This window comes from Hemitrygon akajei, unplaced genomic scaffold (assembly GCF_048418815.1).
Source record: "Hemitrygon akajei unplaced genomic scaffold, sHemAka1.3 Scf000096, whole genome shotgun sequence".
Classification (NCBI taxonomy): domain Eukaryota; kingdom Metazoa; phylum Chordata; class Chondrichthyes; order Myliobatiformes; family Dasyatidae; genus Hemitrygon; species Hemitrygon akajei.
In genome coordinates, this window is record NW_027331982.1 from 1049112 (window position 1) to 1065617 (window position 16506).

The 16506-nt window shown below is 45.7% G+C and overlaps 1 protein-coding gene and 3 non-coding genes across 4 annotated transcripts in view; 2 read left to right on the forward strand and 2 right to left on the reverse strand.

Moving 5' to 3' along the window:
• Nucleotides 1-16506, reverse strand: part of LOC140722996 (NACHT, LRR and PYD domains-containing protein 3-like) — a 725328-nt gene that overhangs the window by 628106 nt on the left and 80716 nt on the right. The window lies entirely within an intron of this gene.
• On the forward strand, nt 5711-5782 carry trnae-cuc (transfer RNA glutamic acid (anticodon CUC)). Its single transcript has one exon. It is a non-coding gene; the product is annotated as a tRNA-Glu (tRNA).
• On the reverse strand, nt 7350-7431 carry trnas-uga (transfer RNA serine (anticodon UGA)). The gene has a single exon. It is a non-coding gene; the product is annotated as a tRNA-Ser (tRNA).
• Nucleotides 12044-12116, forward strand: trnav-uac (transfer RNA valine (anticodon UAC)). The gene has a single exon. It is a non-coding gene; the product is annotated as a tRNA-Val (tRNA).

A 16506-nucleotide genomic window follows, 5' to 3' on the forward strand; every position in this document is an offset into this window, starting at 1 on the left:
CGTCATCATTGACAACACGCCGTGGCGGTGCACCGGCACATATGAATACCTTACTTCACCCGTGTGGAGAGGATACCAATTACTGCTGAGTATTTTAACACCAATGATACCAATCGGCTTAATCTTGGTGTTTAACGGGTTAACTGTAAGACATATCGTTGTGGCAAATAGAGTCCGCAGAAAGCTTCGGCACAGCGGCGACAATCAGAAAGATGCCGAGGTGGAAAAACGCAGAAAATCGATGATTTTGCTATTTTCTATATCAGCTAATTTCATATTATTGTGGATGCCCTCTGTAGCCCATACCCTGAAATGGCAATTGCAAAACTATTTTTACGAGGACAGATATTTGAGTTCCCCGGTATACATCCTACAACAATTTAGGCTCATGTTGCAAACACTCAGCATGTGCACCAATACTTGTATCTATACACTGACACAGAGGAAATTCAGAGAAGAGCTGAGGAATGGAATGATGTATGTGTTTACATTAAATGGCCATCTGTGTAGATAATGCCCGTGTCTTATGACAGTTCAGCGGAGTTTTCAAATAAAACCGTTTTGCAATGAACAGGTTTGGCAAATATGTCATAAACACAAACAATCATGTGCCTGGTCGCCCGGAAATTGCAGAATTGGCGGAAGATTGTCCACATCATAAGTTCAGGTTGGTGGCAATACAAGCGCTCATTGCTGCTGGTGTGAATATTACACTGGTTGAAATATGTTCCAAACTATCACAGACACTCGACTGTTACAAGGGCAGGGGTGGCTTCAGGGCTTTCCGCGTTTTAGATGTTTCAAAATGGACAGGGTCGTGTAACATAATGTAAAGGGAGTGCGATGGCAAACCAGGGATAGTATCGCAACTGCAGAAAAGGAGGACAACGTGGAGCGTTTGTTTGTTAATAAAATGTGAGACGAACTCAGAAACATTTGGAGTTTTCTGTACAGCCGCCGTCTAACAAAGTAACTGCAACTGGAACAGAGAGGAACCGATCGGGAAGCGGAATTGGACATTTTCCGGGTTATTTACATGAGTAACTGAAACATCCATAATGTTCTTTGGCATCTCCCCAGTGTAAAAGTTTTAATTATGGCATAACTTCTTGGTAGTGTCCAGGAAGGATTCATGTCACTACAAGAAGACAGGCGCACTAGCGAACAGTCCGTACCGGATCTAATATTAGAAAAGGAAACGGGTCAGGTGACAGATCTCTCCGCGGGTTAGCATTCCAGAACGATAGGACAGAACTCCCCTCCATTTGCCTTGCCCAGGGATAGGACCAGAGAGTGTGGAGTGTGTTTACTTGGGGGTCTGCGAATTATGGTGCTGGCTGGCAGGATTTTAGGAAGGTACATTGGGAAATGACGCACTCGGGGTATTGCGAAACAGATATGTGGGGATTGTTTAGGGAGCACTTACACGGGGTTCAGTATAGGTTTGTCTCAGTGATGCAGGGAAAGGATGACAGTGTAAAGTAACCCTGGGAGACAAGGAATTTGGACAACACGTCAAGAGGAAGAAAGAACGATACTTACAGAACAGGAAGAAAGGATCAAATAACGCTATAGCGAGTCACAATGTAGACAGGAAGGAATATAACAGTGGATTTAAAGGAGTGATAGGGGGATTTGAGAAATCCTTGACGAGTGCACTGTGAAGAACAGGAGGAGACTGGGGAGACTGTGGGCAAATCAGAGGTAAAAGAGGAAAACGTGTCTGGAGACCAAGGAAACAGTGAAGATCCTTACTGAATGCATTGATCAATGTGCCCACAACGTAATAAGGCAGATATGCTCGAACGTGCCGACGCTGAGAAAGAGGATGCGCTGGAAACTTGGGAAAACATTATGATAGATGATTCCTGGGTGCCGGAATTTTGGAAGGCGAACTCAGATATTGTTGAGCTTTTGGACAGGATATTTGTGTTTTCGCTGGTCACGGAAGTAGAACTAGAAGATTGGAGCGTGGAAAATCTTATTCATTTGTTGACGAAAAATAGCAGGGATACTTCTTGGAATTATAGACCAGGGAGTCTTACATCAGTAGTGGGTAAAGTACTGGAGACGATTACTAAAGAGGGAATTAATGAGTATTTGGAGAAGCGTAATCTGGCTACGGAGAGAAAGCATGGTATGTTGTCATTAATGAGCCAGATTGATTTAATTGAAAAAGTGTAAATAAAACTAACGGATGAACCAGGATAATCGATGTGGGGGCATTAATTATGGTCAGGCGTTTGATCAGTTCCCCAAAGTGGACTCATTCAGAAAGTCAGGAGGCATGGGATCGAGGGAGTCCTGGCTGCGTTGATTCAGAATTGGTTTCCTAACAGAAGGCAGATGATGTAGTAGACAGAATAAATTCTGGCTGGAAGACAAATGGCAGCCGTGTTCCGCATGGAGAGTCGAAACTTCGGTACACTTTACAACTCTATTGCGAGTCTGCAGTTACAGTGCTCCGAGAAATAGGGCTGAGTAATTAATCTTTTTAATCTGACCACACAGCGGCACCCGGATAATTAATGGAATTAGGGCTGATGACGTAAGCAAATGGCTGAGCTATTGACTGCACCAGCGCGTTTTCTGAACTGACCTGCCATTTACATATTACAGGGTAAATGCTACAATGTCTGCAAAACACCTTTTCCAGTGGAGCCCTACAATTTAAAACCGGCATTTCAAAGTGCCCAACAGCAGCTTCTGGCGGTTATTAAAAGAACCAGCCTTCCAAAATGTCAATTCTAAATTCCCAATTCAAGTACACACCAATTTATCCTAAAGCTTATTTACCACTGAATCGTGGTTTTATCGTATCGCATGTAGATACGCTAATATTTCGATCCATTTAACCCTGAATCCACATGGCCGGTGTGGAATCCATGTCTCCGTCTGAAATCAATAATTAATGTAACATACAAAACTACACAAACTGAAAACGCAGCGAGAGCAAAGCAAATATCCGGGCTCACACTTGTCTTCCTTCAAAAGCATTGCAGGCAATTGGAGAATACAGAATAAACAAGTTTAAAAGCTTCCATCTTCTTATGCTGTAACCATACATTAACGCAGTCTCCACGCTTCAGTGTGTGCAAGGACAGAGGGATCGAACAGTGTCAACGACTTTCTAGATTGGTCGGTGCTGTGGGACACTGAAGCTCTAACCCAGACATACAGTCAGACAGGTATAGGGAACCGCCGCACAGAAACAGGGTCTCCAGCCCGTCCAGTCAGTGAGGAATTATTTAAACTGCCTACTCCCATCGTCCCGGACTCGGACCGTGGCCATCCATATCCCTCTCAACCGTGTACTTCTCCAATCATCTCTTAAACGTTGACATCGAAATCTCAATTATCATTTGCGTTGGCAGCACTGTCTACACTCTGTCGACCCTCTGGGTGAAGAAGTTTCCCCTCTTGTTTCCCTTAAACATTTCACATTTCACCCTTCACCCATGATCTCCAGTTGTATTCTCGCCCAACATCAGTGGAGAAAGCCCGCTTGCATTTACACTCTCTATACGCCTCATAATGTAGTATACCTCTATCAAATCTCCCCTCTGTCTTCTACCCGCTCGGGAATAAATTGCTGACATATTTAATCTTCCCTTTTAATTAAAAACATTCAGTCCCGGCAATAGCTGTGTAATTCTTTTTCTGCATTCTTTCAATCTTATTTGCATCTTTCCTGCAGATAGTTGAGCCCGACCACACACAATATTTTAAATTGGGCCCCAATAAAGTCTTAAACAACAGCAACGTAGCATCCCAACTCCTGTACTCAGTACTTTAGTCTATGAAGGCCAATGTGCGAAAAGCTGTTTTTACGACCCTGTCTAACTGTGCCGCAACTTTCATTGAATTATGGATCTGCATTCCCAGATTCGTTTATTCTATCGTACTCCTCAATGCCTTTTTTCTCGTTGGGTCAGACCATCCCTGGCTCGCCCTCCCAAATGCAACATCTAACACTTGTCTGCGTTAATTCCGATCTGACATTTTTCAACCCATTTTTTCCAGCTGGTCCAGATCCCGTTTCATGCTCCGGTACTCTTCCTAGTTGTCAACTACACCCGTAATGTTGTTGTCATCGGCAAATTTGCTGATGCAGTTAGCGACATCATTATTCAGATCATTGATAAAGATTGCAAACAGCAACGGACGCAACAACGATCCCTGGGACACTCCACTCATCACAGGTCCCGAGTCAGAGAGACAACCATCCATTACCATACTCTCGCTTCCCCAACGTACCCAAAGGCCAATCCAATTTACTTCCTCATTGTGAAAACCAAGCGACTGATCCTTCCCGAGCATCCTCCCACACGGAAACCTGACAAGGCTTTAGCGATTTTGAGATTTGTTTATATATCCAAAGATCCACGATGGCACTGGCGTTACACGCGACGTATTGCCGACAGCTCGCAAAATGTCTCGATGTATTTCTGCGTTCCCAATGTAGCTGCAATGTGAAGCCCCTAATTTCCCTTTAAGAAACGTACTGTTGAACTGTCTAAATTACTCAGCAGTTTAACGAGCTGCTGAAGGACCAGATGGGCTTGACTCTCGGGAATGCAGGTGCGGCACCTTTCAGCGATCAGCGAAGGTCAGCCATTACCATTGCCGGAAAAGAGGTCGGTTCGGAAGACTTCAAGCCAGACTAAACCGACGGGCTATGAAGCATCCCCTGCCCGGCATCTTCTTAGCCAAAGGCCAATTACTAGAAAACACGATATATTACGTAAGTGCAACATTGCAGTTTCGGAGGGAAATGAGGGGCTGCTGTCTTCTCTGTTTCATGGAGACATGGCTCATTCGGTGGAACAGCCGGAAGGATTCTCGATCCACCGTTCGGAGAAGATAAGAAGGTATTATTGTGGTGCTGGGGGTGGTGGGCGGTGGAACGGCGGTGTTGTTTCATGATAAACTCTTCATACTCTCCGTATATAGCGGTCTTGCCGCACCCTTGTTCCCCCAATCCCAACATCCAATGATTGAGTTCAGTCGGTGCTGCTTACCGAGAGGTTCTTCTCATTGATCCGGACGGCACTTCACATACCGCCAGAGCAGATGTTAAGCAAGCATACCATGTACTGAGTGCCGCGACCAGCAAACAAGGAACTGCCTACCCTGAGGACTTTCAAATCATTGCGGGGGTTTCTATCAGGCTTATTTAATGAAATCTAAGCTTATTTGTCATCAGAACGTCATCCTCAGTACCAGGGGCTCCCGCACTCTCGACCACTGTCAGGCTTTTCTATCAGGAAAGCCTACCATTCCACCCCCAGACCATATTTCGGGCATTCTGGACGTCTGGTTTTCTTTCTCCTACCTCCACCCAGGCGGAGGGTGAGGAACAAGACACCAGATGTATCGGCGACAATGTCGCGGGAATCGGATGGCCTACTACTGAATTGCTTCGAGGCGATAGACAGAAACAAAAATGACCCAGCGCTCATAAGAGAATCTGAATGTCACCATCTTTATAAAGACACTGGAGAATGAGTGTTTCCCACTGATTCATTCAGAGTCCAGAGTGTTGCTTAACCAGAAGCACTGGGTGAACACGCCGTCTGCAAAGTGCTGAGCAGTAGATTCGTGACAATATTTATCACATTTATTCATTATTATTATTTATCCATTGATTTTGTTTTGTATTTTTCTGATTTGATAGTGTATGTTGCTGTGATGCAGCGCATCGTCAGTTTTCCTGGTGGTCTAGTGGTTAGGATTCGGCGCTCTCACCGCCGCGGCCCGGGTTCGATTCCCGGTCAGGGAAATAAGATATTGCCTGCTGTCATTTAATGTGCTTATTTTAACTTATCGTGTGAATTAACTTGCTGCCACAACAACAACATTCCTGTCTATGCTTAACCTGCATCGGCCTGATTCAGCAGCATAAGACCACAAAATATAGAAGCAGAATTCGGCAGTTTGGCCCATCAAGTTTGCTTCGACATTTCCTCTCAGCCACATTCTCTTACTTTCTACTGTGTGTACTAGCTCATTCCGTCTAGAAATGCTGCCTGACCCGCTATACACTGTTTCTGCAGGGATTCGTTATGTGTTCTGTATGACACTTGTTAGAGAATGAAAACATAACTTTGAAAAATTATCGCAGGTGCAGTCTCAATAAAGCTGGAAATAACTGTGCGAGGTCATACAGACAATAACTTGCAATCGATACAATGTAGATTTGATCTTCTTCACTCCTCACTGCACCTCAATCCACTCAGAGATGCTGTCTTTCTGTAGAAGAGGGTGACCATTCATTTCCCATATTGGACTCTGGTCCTACTCACTCAGTTTGCCGACATCACCTTGACTCATCTGCCCGGGGTCATCACTGCTCAAATCTCAGTGAGTATTGTTAGGTCCGGTCGGGTTTATTGCCGTGTGCACAGGGACGGTGAGGGACAGGTACAATGAAACACTTGCAGCATCATTGCAGGCTCGAAAGGACAGACAGTACGCAAACCATAAATTGTACAATTCTGCATCATTAACAAAAGATGGATATAAATCTTGTGCCAGTTTCAGACTTGGAAATGATTCCTCAGGCAAACTGATGACATAGATTGCGAACTATTATATCCACGGGGGAGCATGCAGGCCCAAGAAAGGCCTGTTTATTCCTTTTGTTTAAACAGACAGACAACAGAAATAAGGGCGAGTCTCTAGTCCTTTTCAGCCAGCCCCAGCATTCAGTAAGATCAGGCTGTCCCAGACTTTTTCTCAATCCTCCCCCCTCCCCATACCGCAGTTGCCGGTCAAAAGTCGGCCGGTCACCTCCACCAAATCTTCTACCGTCTCCCCAGGTGAGAGGAGATAAACTTCTGTCGCCCGCCTTTATTTCGACTCCCTGACAACGCCCCCAGCTTCGATCAGAAGCATATGGATATGAATGTTATATAATGGGACATTGTTCTGAGTTTTGCTCAGTATTGATGGGACTTTGGGGAGGCAGAGGCAGTCAGAGTCTGTGGGAGGGAACAACTCCTGAGTGAAACCCTTTCCGCAATTGGATAACATTTTGCATTGACATCTGCATCCACGAATGGGAGCTAGGTAGGTTGCACGTCATTTGCACGTCAAATCCGTTCTCCGCATTTGATTCATTTGATTCTTTTAGTTTTACAAGTCGGTAAAGCTACAAACTACAAAGCGTTTAAGCTGCCCAGAGGGGGATTGATCACAGTCGTAATAGAAATGAAATTTGCACAATGAGTGTAAACATCTATAAATCTGCCGACTGGTACGCAGTTGTCAACTGAACACAGACAGCAGCCAGCGTGTTAAATTTTTATTGGCAGTGAGATTTCTATTCCCTGGCGCTGTAGTTTGAGCGCTGCGAGCAGGGTTCGAACCTGCGCAGCGAAACCCCATTGGATTTCAAGTCCAACGCCTTAACCACTGGGCCATCGCAGCTCCATCAATGTTCATTGAACCCACCGTAGCACTACAACTGAAGTGAGGGTTGTACTTGATTTATTTTCAGTATCGAAAAAGGTGATTTATCATTCCAATACAAATAGTTTAATTCGACAGCTTTGGAATTTGTTTCAGCACAGTTACGTCAGAACGTGAATGTGGAGGGATAACACTGCCGTCAGTATCGTAAATGAAGGAGATTTCCATTGTTGGGGATAAAGATCAGGATCAGAATCAGGTTTATAATGACGGACATATGTCAACATTACATTGTTGTTTTATATTCTACCCCTCCTGAACCGAATGTTAAAATTGCATTTGCCTTCCTTTACCGCTGACTCAGCCTGGAAGTAAACATTTAGGGAATATTGCACAAGGTCTCTTTGCACCTCTGATTTCTGAAAACCTTCCCCATTTAGAGACTTTTTTATCCTTTTTTCCAAGTTGCATCACCGTGCACACCATGATCTATTTGACAAATCTTCTCCCTTTCTCTTCAGCCGTCATTGATCTTCAATGTGCTTCGAATCTTTTGAGTTATTTAACACGTTGAAGTCAGGCTGCCTTTCTTTTATTCTCCTTTCTTCAGCCTAACTTCCTTCTTTCAGAGTGGAGTGACAGTCATAATTCTCCAGTCATCAGGATCTGTTCTCGAATATCAAGTCAAGTCACTTTTATTGTCATTTCGACCATAACTGCCGGTACAGTACATAGTAAAAATGAGACAACTTTTTCAGGGCCATGGTGTTACATAACACAGTACAAAAAACTAGAGTGAACTACGTAAAAAGCAACACAGAATAAAACTACACTAGACTACAGACCTACCCAGGACTGCATGAAGTACACAAAACAGTACAGGCATTACAATAAATAATAAACAAGACAATAGGGCAGTAAGGTGTCAGTCCAGGATCTGGGTATTGAGGAGTCTGATAGCTTGGGGGTAGAAACTGTTACATCGTCTGGGCGTGAGAGCCCGAATGCTTCTTTTTCCCAGACGGCAGGAGGGAGAAAAGTTTGTCGGAGAGGTGCTTGTGGTCCTTCATAATGCTGTTTGCTTTGCGGATGCAGCGTGTAGTGTAAATGTCCGTAATGGCGGGAAGAGAGACCCCGATAATCTTCTCAGCTGACCTCACTATCAGCTGCAAGGTCTTGCGATCCAAGATGGTGCAGTTTCCGAACCAGGCAGTGATGCAGCTGCTCAGAATACTCTCAATACAACCCCTGTAGAATGCGATAAGATGGGGGTGTGGGAGATGGACTTTCCTCAGCCTTCGCAGAAAGTACAGACGCTGCTGGGCTTTCTTTGTTATGGAGCTGTTGTATATATATAATGATACGTGAAGGAGTGCCTACAGATCTTCTACAGCATATATGTCAAACTCAAATCCGGCCCGCGGTGGAATTATCTTTGGCCCGCGAGATAATATCTAATTACTATTAAAGCTGGCCCCAGTAATCGAAGCGCCTATGGCGTATGATATAGCTAATGCTGAGTTTATTCAGGTACCAGGTTTTCAGGGTTTTTAGTGTTTATTCGGCAGTCTTGCGCGGCAGTCTTCTTCATAAGAAACGGAATTTGTAAAGTGAAACACTTTGTAGTTATAGCAGAGACTGAGACACATGAGAGCAGGCTGAAAAAACGGAGGCAACTAAAGCTGCGTTCGCATGCGTCCGACTGATCCGGCCCGCATGAAGCTGCATTTTGCTCAATCCGGCCCGTGACCTCAAATGAGTTTGACACCCCTAACCTACAGAATCTCTTCAGTTACCACTTTCAGAACCCTGGGTGTAGTTCAACTGGTCCCGATGACATCTAACTTCAGACCTTTCAGCTTCACAGGCACCTCCTCCAGAGTCATAACATCCACTCTCACTGATGCCCTCTGACACGTGTTTCTCGGTGCCATTATGCTGGTGTATTCCACAGAGCAGCCTGGCGCAAAATATTCATTCAGTTCGTTCCGTTTCTTTTTCCCCCATTACTGCTTCTTCCACGTCATTTTCCAGCTTTCTGACATCCACTCTTGCATCCCTTTTAATATTCATATGTCTGAACAAAGGTACTTTCTCCAGTATTAGCCATTTTTGAAAGCGTCCCAAACCTCCGGCTTCCCTCTAATGCTTGCTACATTATAAACCCTCACTTTTGCCTTTATGCTGTCTTTACTTTCTAGTATCAATCATGGTTGCCTCACCCGCCCTTTCGAATATTTATTCTTATTTGGGATGCACCTTTCCAATTAACCCCTAAAACACCAGCCACTGTGGATTTGCCGTCAGCTATGCTAGTGCCCCTTTCCAATCCACCTGGCCCGCTCCAGACTGAGGTCGCTGTTCCTTTCTGCCAGTAACGGGGTCGAGGACTATTATCGTCCCTGATTTTATTTCTGCGAGTGACGGGGTCGAGGACAGTTATGGTCCCTGATTTCTTTATTCTGCGAGTGTGTCTGATCATAAGACCCTGGGGCATATTCAGACCGCCAAACGATTGAACTCCCGTCAGGCCCGTTGGGTATTGTTTTTTTTTTGGACGGTTCAAGTTTACCCTCACGTACTGTCCAGGATCCAAGAACGAGAAGCCGGTCGCGCTTTCCCGCCAGCTTGACTCTAAGGATGATACCTCCATTCCCGAGACGATCCTCCCACCATCTTGCGTGATGGCCACCCTCACTTGGGAGATCGAGGCTAAGGTAAAGGAAGCCCAGCGGGACGAATCCGCCCCTGGCAATGGACCAGGCGATCACCCTTACGTGCCCGTCTCCGTCAGGCCTCAGGTTCTCCACTAGGGACACACATCGCAGTTCACCTGCCACGCCGGGAGTGATCGGACCCTGGCTCTCCTGAGGAAGCACTTTTGGTGGCCGTCCACGGAGGGGGCACCCGTTCTTATGTCTTGGCTTGCTCCATCTGTGCCCGGGGAAAGGACTCTCATCTACCGCCTGCGGGTCTTCTTCGTCCTCTACCTGTACCTGGTCGTTCCTGGTCGCACATCGCCCTAGACCTCGTCATCAGTCTACCCCTTCCCGCGGAAACACAGCTGTCTTCATTGTGGTAGACCGATTCTCCAAGGCGGTACATACTGTGGCCCTCCCTAAACTCACTTCCTCTCAAGAAAACGCAGATCTTCTCGTCCGCCACGTCTTCCGCCTCCACGGAATCCCCGCGGAGATAGTCTCCGATCGAGGTCCCCAGTTCGTCTTGCAGGTATGGAAGGCCTTCTGTCGAGCCTTAGGTGCATCGGCCAACCTGTCATCCGCCTTCCACCCCCAGTCGAACGGGCAGACGGAACGGGTCAACTCGTCGATCTGTAGGCGACGCTACGTTGTGTAACGGCAAACAACCCGTCGACCTGGAGCGACCACCTCCGGTGGTTTGAGATCGCCCACAACTCTCTGGTGAGCTCGGCCATTAGGAGGTCTCCGTTCGAGTGATCCCATGGGTACTAACACCCGCTGTTCCCCGCGCAAGAAGAAGAGATTGCGGTACCGTCAGTTCGGGACCATATTGACCGCTGCCGTAAGATTTGGGAGGGAACACGCAGGGCCCTACTCATATCAACAAATCGAAATAAGAAGACAGCCGTGCGACACCGGACTTCGGAGGTACCAACCTGAGCAGATGGTGTGGCTTTCCTGCAAGGGCATCCCGCTCAAAAACGAACATAGGAAATCCGCCCCCCGCTTCCTGGGACCATTCAAGGCTGAAAGGGTTATCAATCCCACACGGTCCGCCTGAAATTGCCAAGGTCTATGCGCATTCACCCAACCTTTCATGTGTCTCTGTGAAAGACAGTCTCCGTCAGCCCCATGTGTCTCCCCGGCTGAGACTTGCCCGTATCATCGACAACCATCCGGTATACACTGAACGACGACTACTGATGTGCGCCGTCGGGGCAGGGGTCTCCAATACCTGGTGGACTTGGAAAGGTATGGTCCTGAAGAGCGTTCCTGGTCCCCCCGCTCCTTCCTCCTAGTCCCTTTCCTCATCCAGGACTTTAATCGGAACCATCTAGTCAGGCCTGGAGGATCGCCGGAAGGCTCCTGTTGGCGGGGGGGGGGGGGGGGGGGGAGTGGTATTGTCATGGTCCCTTCTGGCAATCGCCTACCTGGCTATGTTCCTCAGGAATGGTGCCTCAATCACCTCGTTTAGTTCCCAATCATTCCCACGTTCCAATAACTACGAACACGTGCTTTCCATCAGCAAATGCTGTGTAAAAATCCTGTGACCACAACAAGGAGCTGCCAGCTCGTTGGTCGGCTCGTGTAGGAGTAATCCCGTGCCATGGTTCTTAGGACGATCAGTTCTAAGTCTAGCATCGTTCCTGAATTCTCTACTAAAACCAAGACTTCGGGTAAAGACTGCCTTGGCACCAATTCCACGCCCGTGTTCAGCACTTGGGTTTGCTCCACCGCCACGTCTTTATAACACTCTTCCTATACCCATATTCCAGGGAATAAAGTCCTAACCTATTTAATACGTGTTACTGAAAACGGAAAGGAACAGTGGGCAATGTTTTGTACTTATTGCTGTGCTTCAGAGCAGGGCGGGGAGGGGGTGCCTCGGGTCATTGCTCAAGAGCGCAAAGCATTGAGCGCTTTGCACGGTTTCTGTGGTGTAGTGGTTATCACATTCGCTTTACACGCGAAAGGTCCCCAGTTCAATCCCGGGCAGAAACATTGTTTGGGCTTCAGTGCTTCAAATGAACTTGAGACTCAACTTTTCAGTTTGTGTTCAAGTTTACTGTCATGGGCATCCAGGTGTAAATATAATGAACATTCGCTTTTCTAGCAGTAGCGCATTGTATTTCAAACCTGACAAAGGTAAATTAAAGAAAGACGAATTATTAGAAATTAAATATAACTTATAGGAGAACATAAACGGATTTAAACCTAAGGAGGTTCGTGGATAACGTACATTGCGTAACGGAAGATTTAGCCTTCAAACCTATTGTCATGTACTGTCGCATGAGGATGCATTGCGGTTTCAACGGAGCTCACATCTCAAATGTCCTCATCCAGACAAACATCATAACCGCGTGCTGCAAAATTTCAAACCTACTTTAAAATGTGAAATCGCTTTATTTTTCCTCCCCCCTGTATTCCACGCTTTCCTGGTCTCACCATACAGACTCTCTGTTCAAATTCTTCACTACAGTATTCTAGGTTCCACCTTTTCAGTCTACCTCACCCCATATCTCTCTCTATCTCTCTCTTCTCTCTCTCTCTCTCTCTCTCTCTCTCTCTCTCTCTCTCTCTCTCTCTCTCTCTCTCTCTCTCTCTCTCTCTCTCTCTCTCTCTCTCTCTCTCTCTCTCTCTCTCTCTCTCTCTCTCTCTCTCTCTCTCTCACACACACACACACACATTCAATCTCTCTGCTTCTCTTTGTTTTCTCTGTCGCGATCAACACCACAGCCACCCAACGTCAGCCGCCCAAATATTTGTGCTTCGTAGTTTAATCCGCGGTGGAACCAGTTGGTAACATCAACACCCAAAATTTTGAGGACTCGAATCTGCGACCTTCCGGTGATATTGCAGCGCAGACAGAAGTCAAATATCTTACCACTGGTATCGCACATTCCATTCCTGTTAAAGGACCAGGGAGGAAGGACTGATTACAACTCTGACATCGCAGTTCTGCGGGAATGCCGAAAAGTATGGTTAAAACCTTCATGTATAGTGACGGTATTGTAGAACAGGAAAACTGGGTACTGTATAGTTTTGAGACGAGTTGACGGTGGGAGATCGCATATTGGTACAGAATTGGGATCACGGTCCTTTTCAATATATCGAAGTTGTTGTGATTCCATGGAGAATTAAAACATGGGCGGAATATCCCCGCCTGCATAAGGGTCAGTAACTGGCCGTGGAGGTTCTTCCGCAACGTGAACGTCAGGAATAAATACTTATCTCGGAATACGCTCCGCCCCGACTCAACGCGCAGCCTGTGTAGAGTTACTCTGAAATAACTCCCAATCTTTCCCAGGTTACACTCTTAACTCTATCACCTTATTAAAACCTTACGGCCGGTCATTATAATCAAACCGACCACAATTATATTGTTTAACATTTCGGCAACGTAATTACCAGTGATGCTTTACTCCAGGATCCCCACAGTGGATGTGAAATGTTTGAAATGTATCCCACTGAAAAGTGATCAGTGAAAATGTATCCAGGGATATCAGTGGAGTCCAGTTTAAAAATAACACCTCGCCATTGGACGTTAAGGAACAGATGGTTAGTATATTGACAGTGGTAATTTGTCCTGATCTGCAGTCACGAGTTTGCATGTAAACTTCCATGGCAACATTTGGCGTTTTGTGCTTCTTCGGTCCGGATCTTGTGCCGCTATTCCACCACCTCATGTACAGTGACATGCAAATGTTCGGGGTGCCCTGGTCAAAGTTTCTGTTACTGTGAATAGTTCAGTGAGTAGAAGATGAACTGATCTCCAAAAGTCATAAAATTAAAGATGAAACATTCCTTTTCAGCATTTTAAACAAGATTAGTGTAATATTTTTGTTTTGAACAATTTTAGAGTGAAAGAAAACAAAAGGAGCACCAAGCAAAAGTTTGGGCACCCCAAGAGATTTGAGATCTCAGATAACCTTTACCAGTGTCTCAGACCTTTATGAGCTTGTGAGGGCTCTGGCGTGTTTACAGTCGTCGTTAGGAAAGGCCAGGGGATGGAAATTTCAAAGCTTTATAAATACCCTGACTCCTCAAACCTTGTCCCAACAATCAGCAACCATGGGCTCCTCTAAGCAGCTGCCTAGCACTCTGAAAGTTAAAATAATTGATGCCCACAGAGCAGGAGAAGGCTATAAGAAGATAGCAAAGCGTTTTCAGGTAGCCGTTTCCTCAGTTCGTAATGTCATTAAGAAATGGCAGTTAACAGGAACGGTAGAGGTCAAGTTGATGTCTGGAAGACCAAGAAAACTTTCGGAGAGAACCGCTGGTAGGATTGCAGGAAAGGCAAACAAAACCCCCGTTTGACTGCAAGAGACCTTCAAGAAGATTTAGCAGCCTCTGGAGTGGTGGTTCACTGTTCTACTGTGCAGTGATACCTGCACAAATATGACCTTCATGGAAGAGTCATCGGAAGAAAACCTTTCCTGCGTCCTCACCACAAAATTCAGCATCAGAAGTTTGCAAAGGAACTTCTAAACAAGCCTGATGCATTTTTGAAACAAGTCCGGTGGACTGATGAAATTAAAATAGAAATTTTATTTTTGGCTGCAATGAGGAAAGGTGTGTTGGAGAAAAAAAGAGTGCAGAATTTCATGAACAGAACACTTTCCAACTGTTAAGCTTGGAGGTGGATTGATCACGCTTTGGGCTTGTATTGCAGTCCGTGTTACAATGTTACAGTGTTTCACTGCAAGAGGGAAAAATGAATTCAATTAAATACAGCAAATTCCGGAAGCAAACCGGAATTTTACCGTCTGTAAAAAAGCTGAAGATGAAAAGAGGATGGCTTGTACAACAGGATAATGATCCTTAGAAGATGAAGATGATAGCTCCTGGTGGAGTCATCGTGGCGCCGACATGACAAGGTTTTTGCACCGATCTTTTTAGGTGATTGCTCATTTTCCAGGCATTTTTTTTCGACGCTCAACCCAGCACGGATGGAAAGCGTGCAACTGTGGGACTAGGGTGCCCAAACATTTGCATGCCACTGTATCTCATGACGAGAACATACTCGGCAACGAATTTTCAGATGTAACATGGTGTCGGGAATTGAATGGATATACACTTTGTCGAAGGCGTAGACTAGATTATAAATGGGCAGTAAATTCAAATATCGAAGGTGCAAAGACAAACTGGAGACCCTGTGCAGGATTGCGAAAGGGTAAACACAGGCTGAGTTGGTAGTAAGGACGACAAATGCAATGCCAACATTCATTTGGAGAGAACCAGAGTACAAGAGTGAGGCGGTAATGTTGAGTCTGTATAATGCATTGGTCAGACCGCGCCTGGAACAAGATGAACAGTCTGTGTCCTTATCTAAGAACTGATGCCCTGGCATTGGAAAGGGTCCAAAGGACGGTGACGAGATGATCCCGGAACGAAAGCTTTAATGTATGAGGATCGTTTTATGACTCTGCCCCTGTACTCCTTGGAGATTAGAAGAAGGAGTTAGAGTTTTTCTTTGAAAACTATCAAATACTGAAAGGCCTAGGTAGACTGGACATGGACCTGTGCCGAACATGTGTATAATTTAGAAATTACCTAGGGCTATATATAGCCCTCTATTTTTCTAAGCTACATGTACCTGTCCAGGAGGCTGTTAAAAGACCCTTTTATATCCGCCTCCACCACCGTCGCCGGCAGCCAATTCCACGCACTAACCACTCTCTGCGAAAAAAAAACCCTAAACCTGACATCTCCTCTGTATCTACTTCCAAGCACCTGAAAACTGTGCCCTCTCGTGCTAGCCATTTCAGCCCTGGAAAAGAGCCTCTGCCAATCCACGCGATCAATGCCTCTCATCCTCTTATACACCTCTATCAGGTCACCTGCCATGCTCCGTCGTCCAAGGAGAAAAATTTCGCGTTCACTCAACCTATTCTCATAAGGCATGCTTTCCCATCGAAGCAATATACTTGCAAATCTCCTCTGCACCCTTTCTATTGTTTCAGCATCCTTCGTGTAGTGAAGTGACCAAAACTGAGTACAGTACTCCAAATGGGGTCAGACCAGGGACTTATAAAGCTGCAACATTACCCCCTCTGCTCTTAAATACAATCCCATTCTTAAGCGGAGATTGACAGGTTCTTGATTATGAAGCGTTTCAAAGGTGACGGCGAGAGGGCAGGAGAATGGCATTGAGAAAGATAATAATATCAGCCATGATGGAATGGACGGAATGGCTGAATTCTGCATCTATACCTTCTGGTATTATGGACAAATTTATTAACAAACTTGCTCAGAAAAATGCTAGTTTTCATGATTCCCAGCCAAGCACTCTGTGTGACAAAAGGTGAAGGCTCGGAATTCTAATAAGTGATGACTTCAATATTTCATCCCCCAGATAAACCTGTCACGATGAGGGTGGGGTTCATCTCTC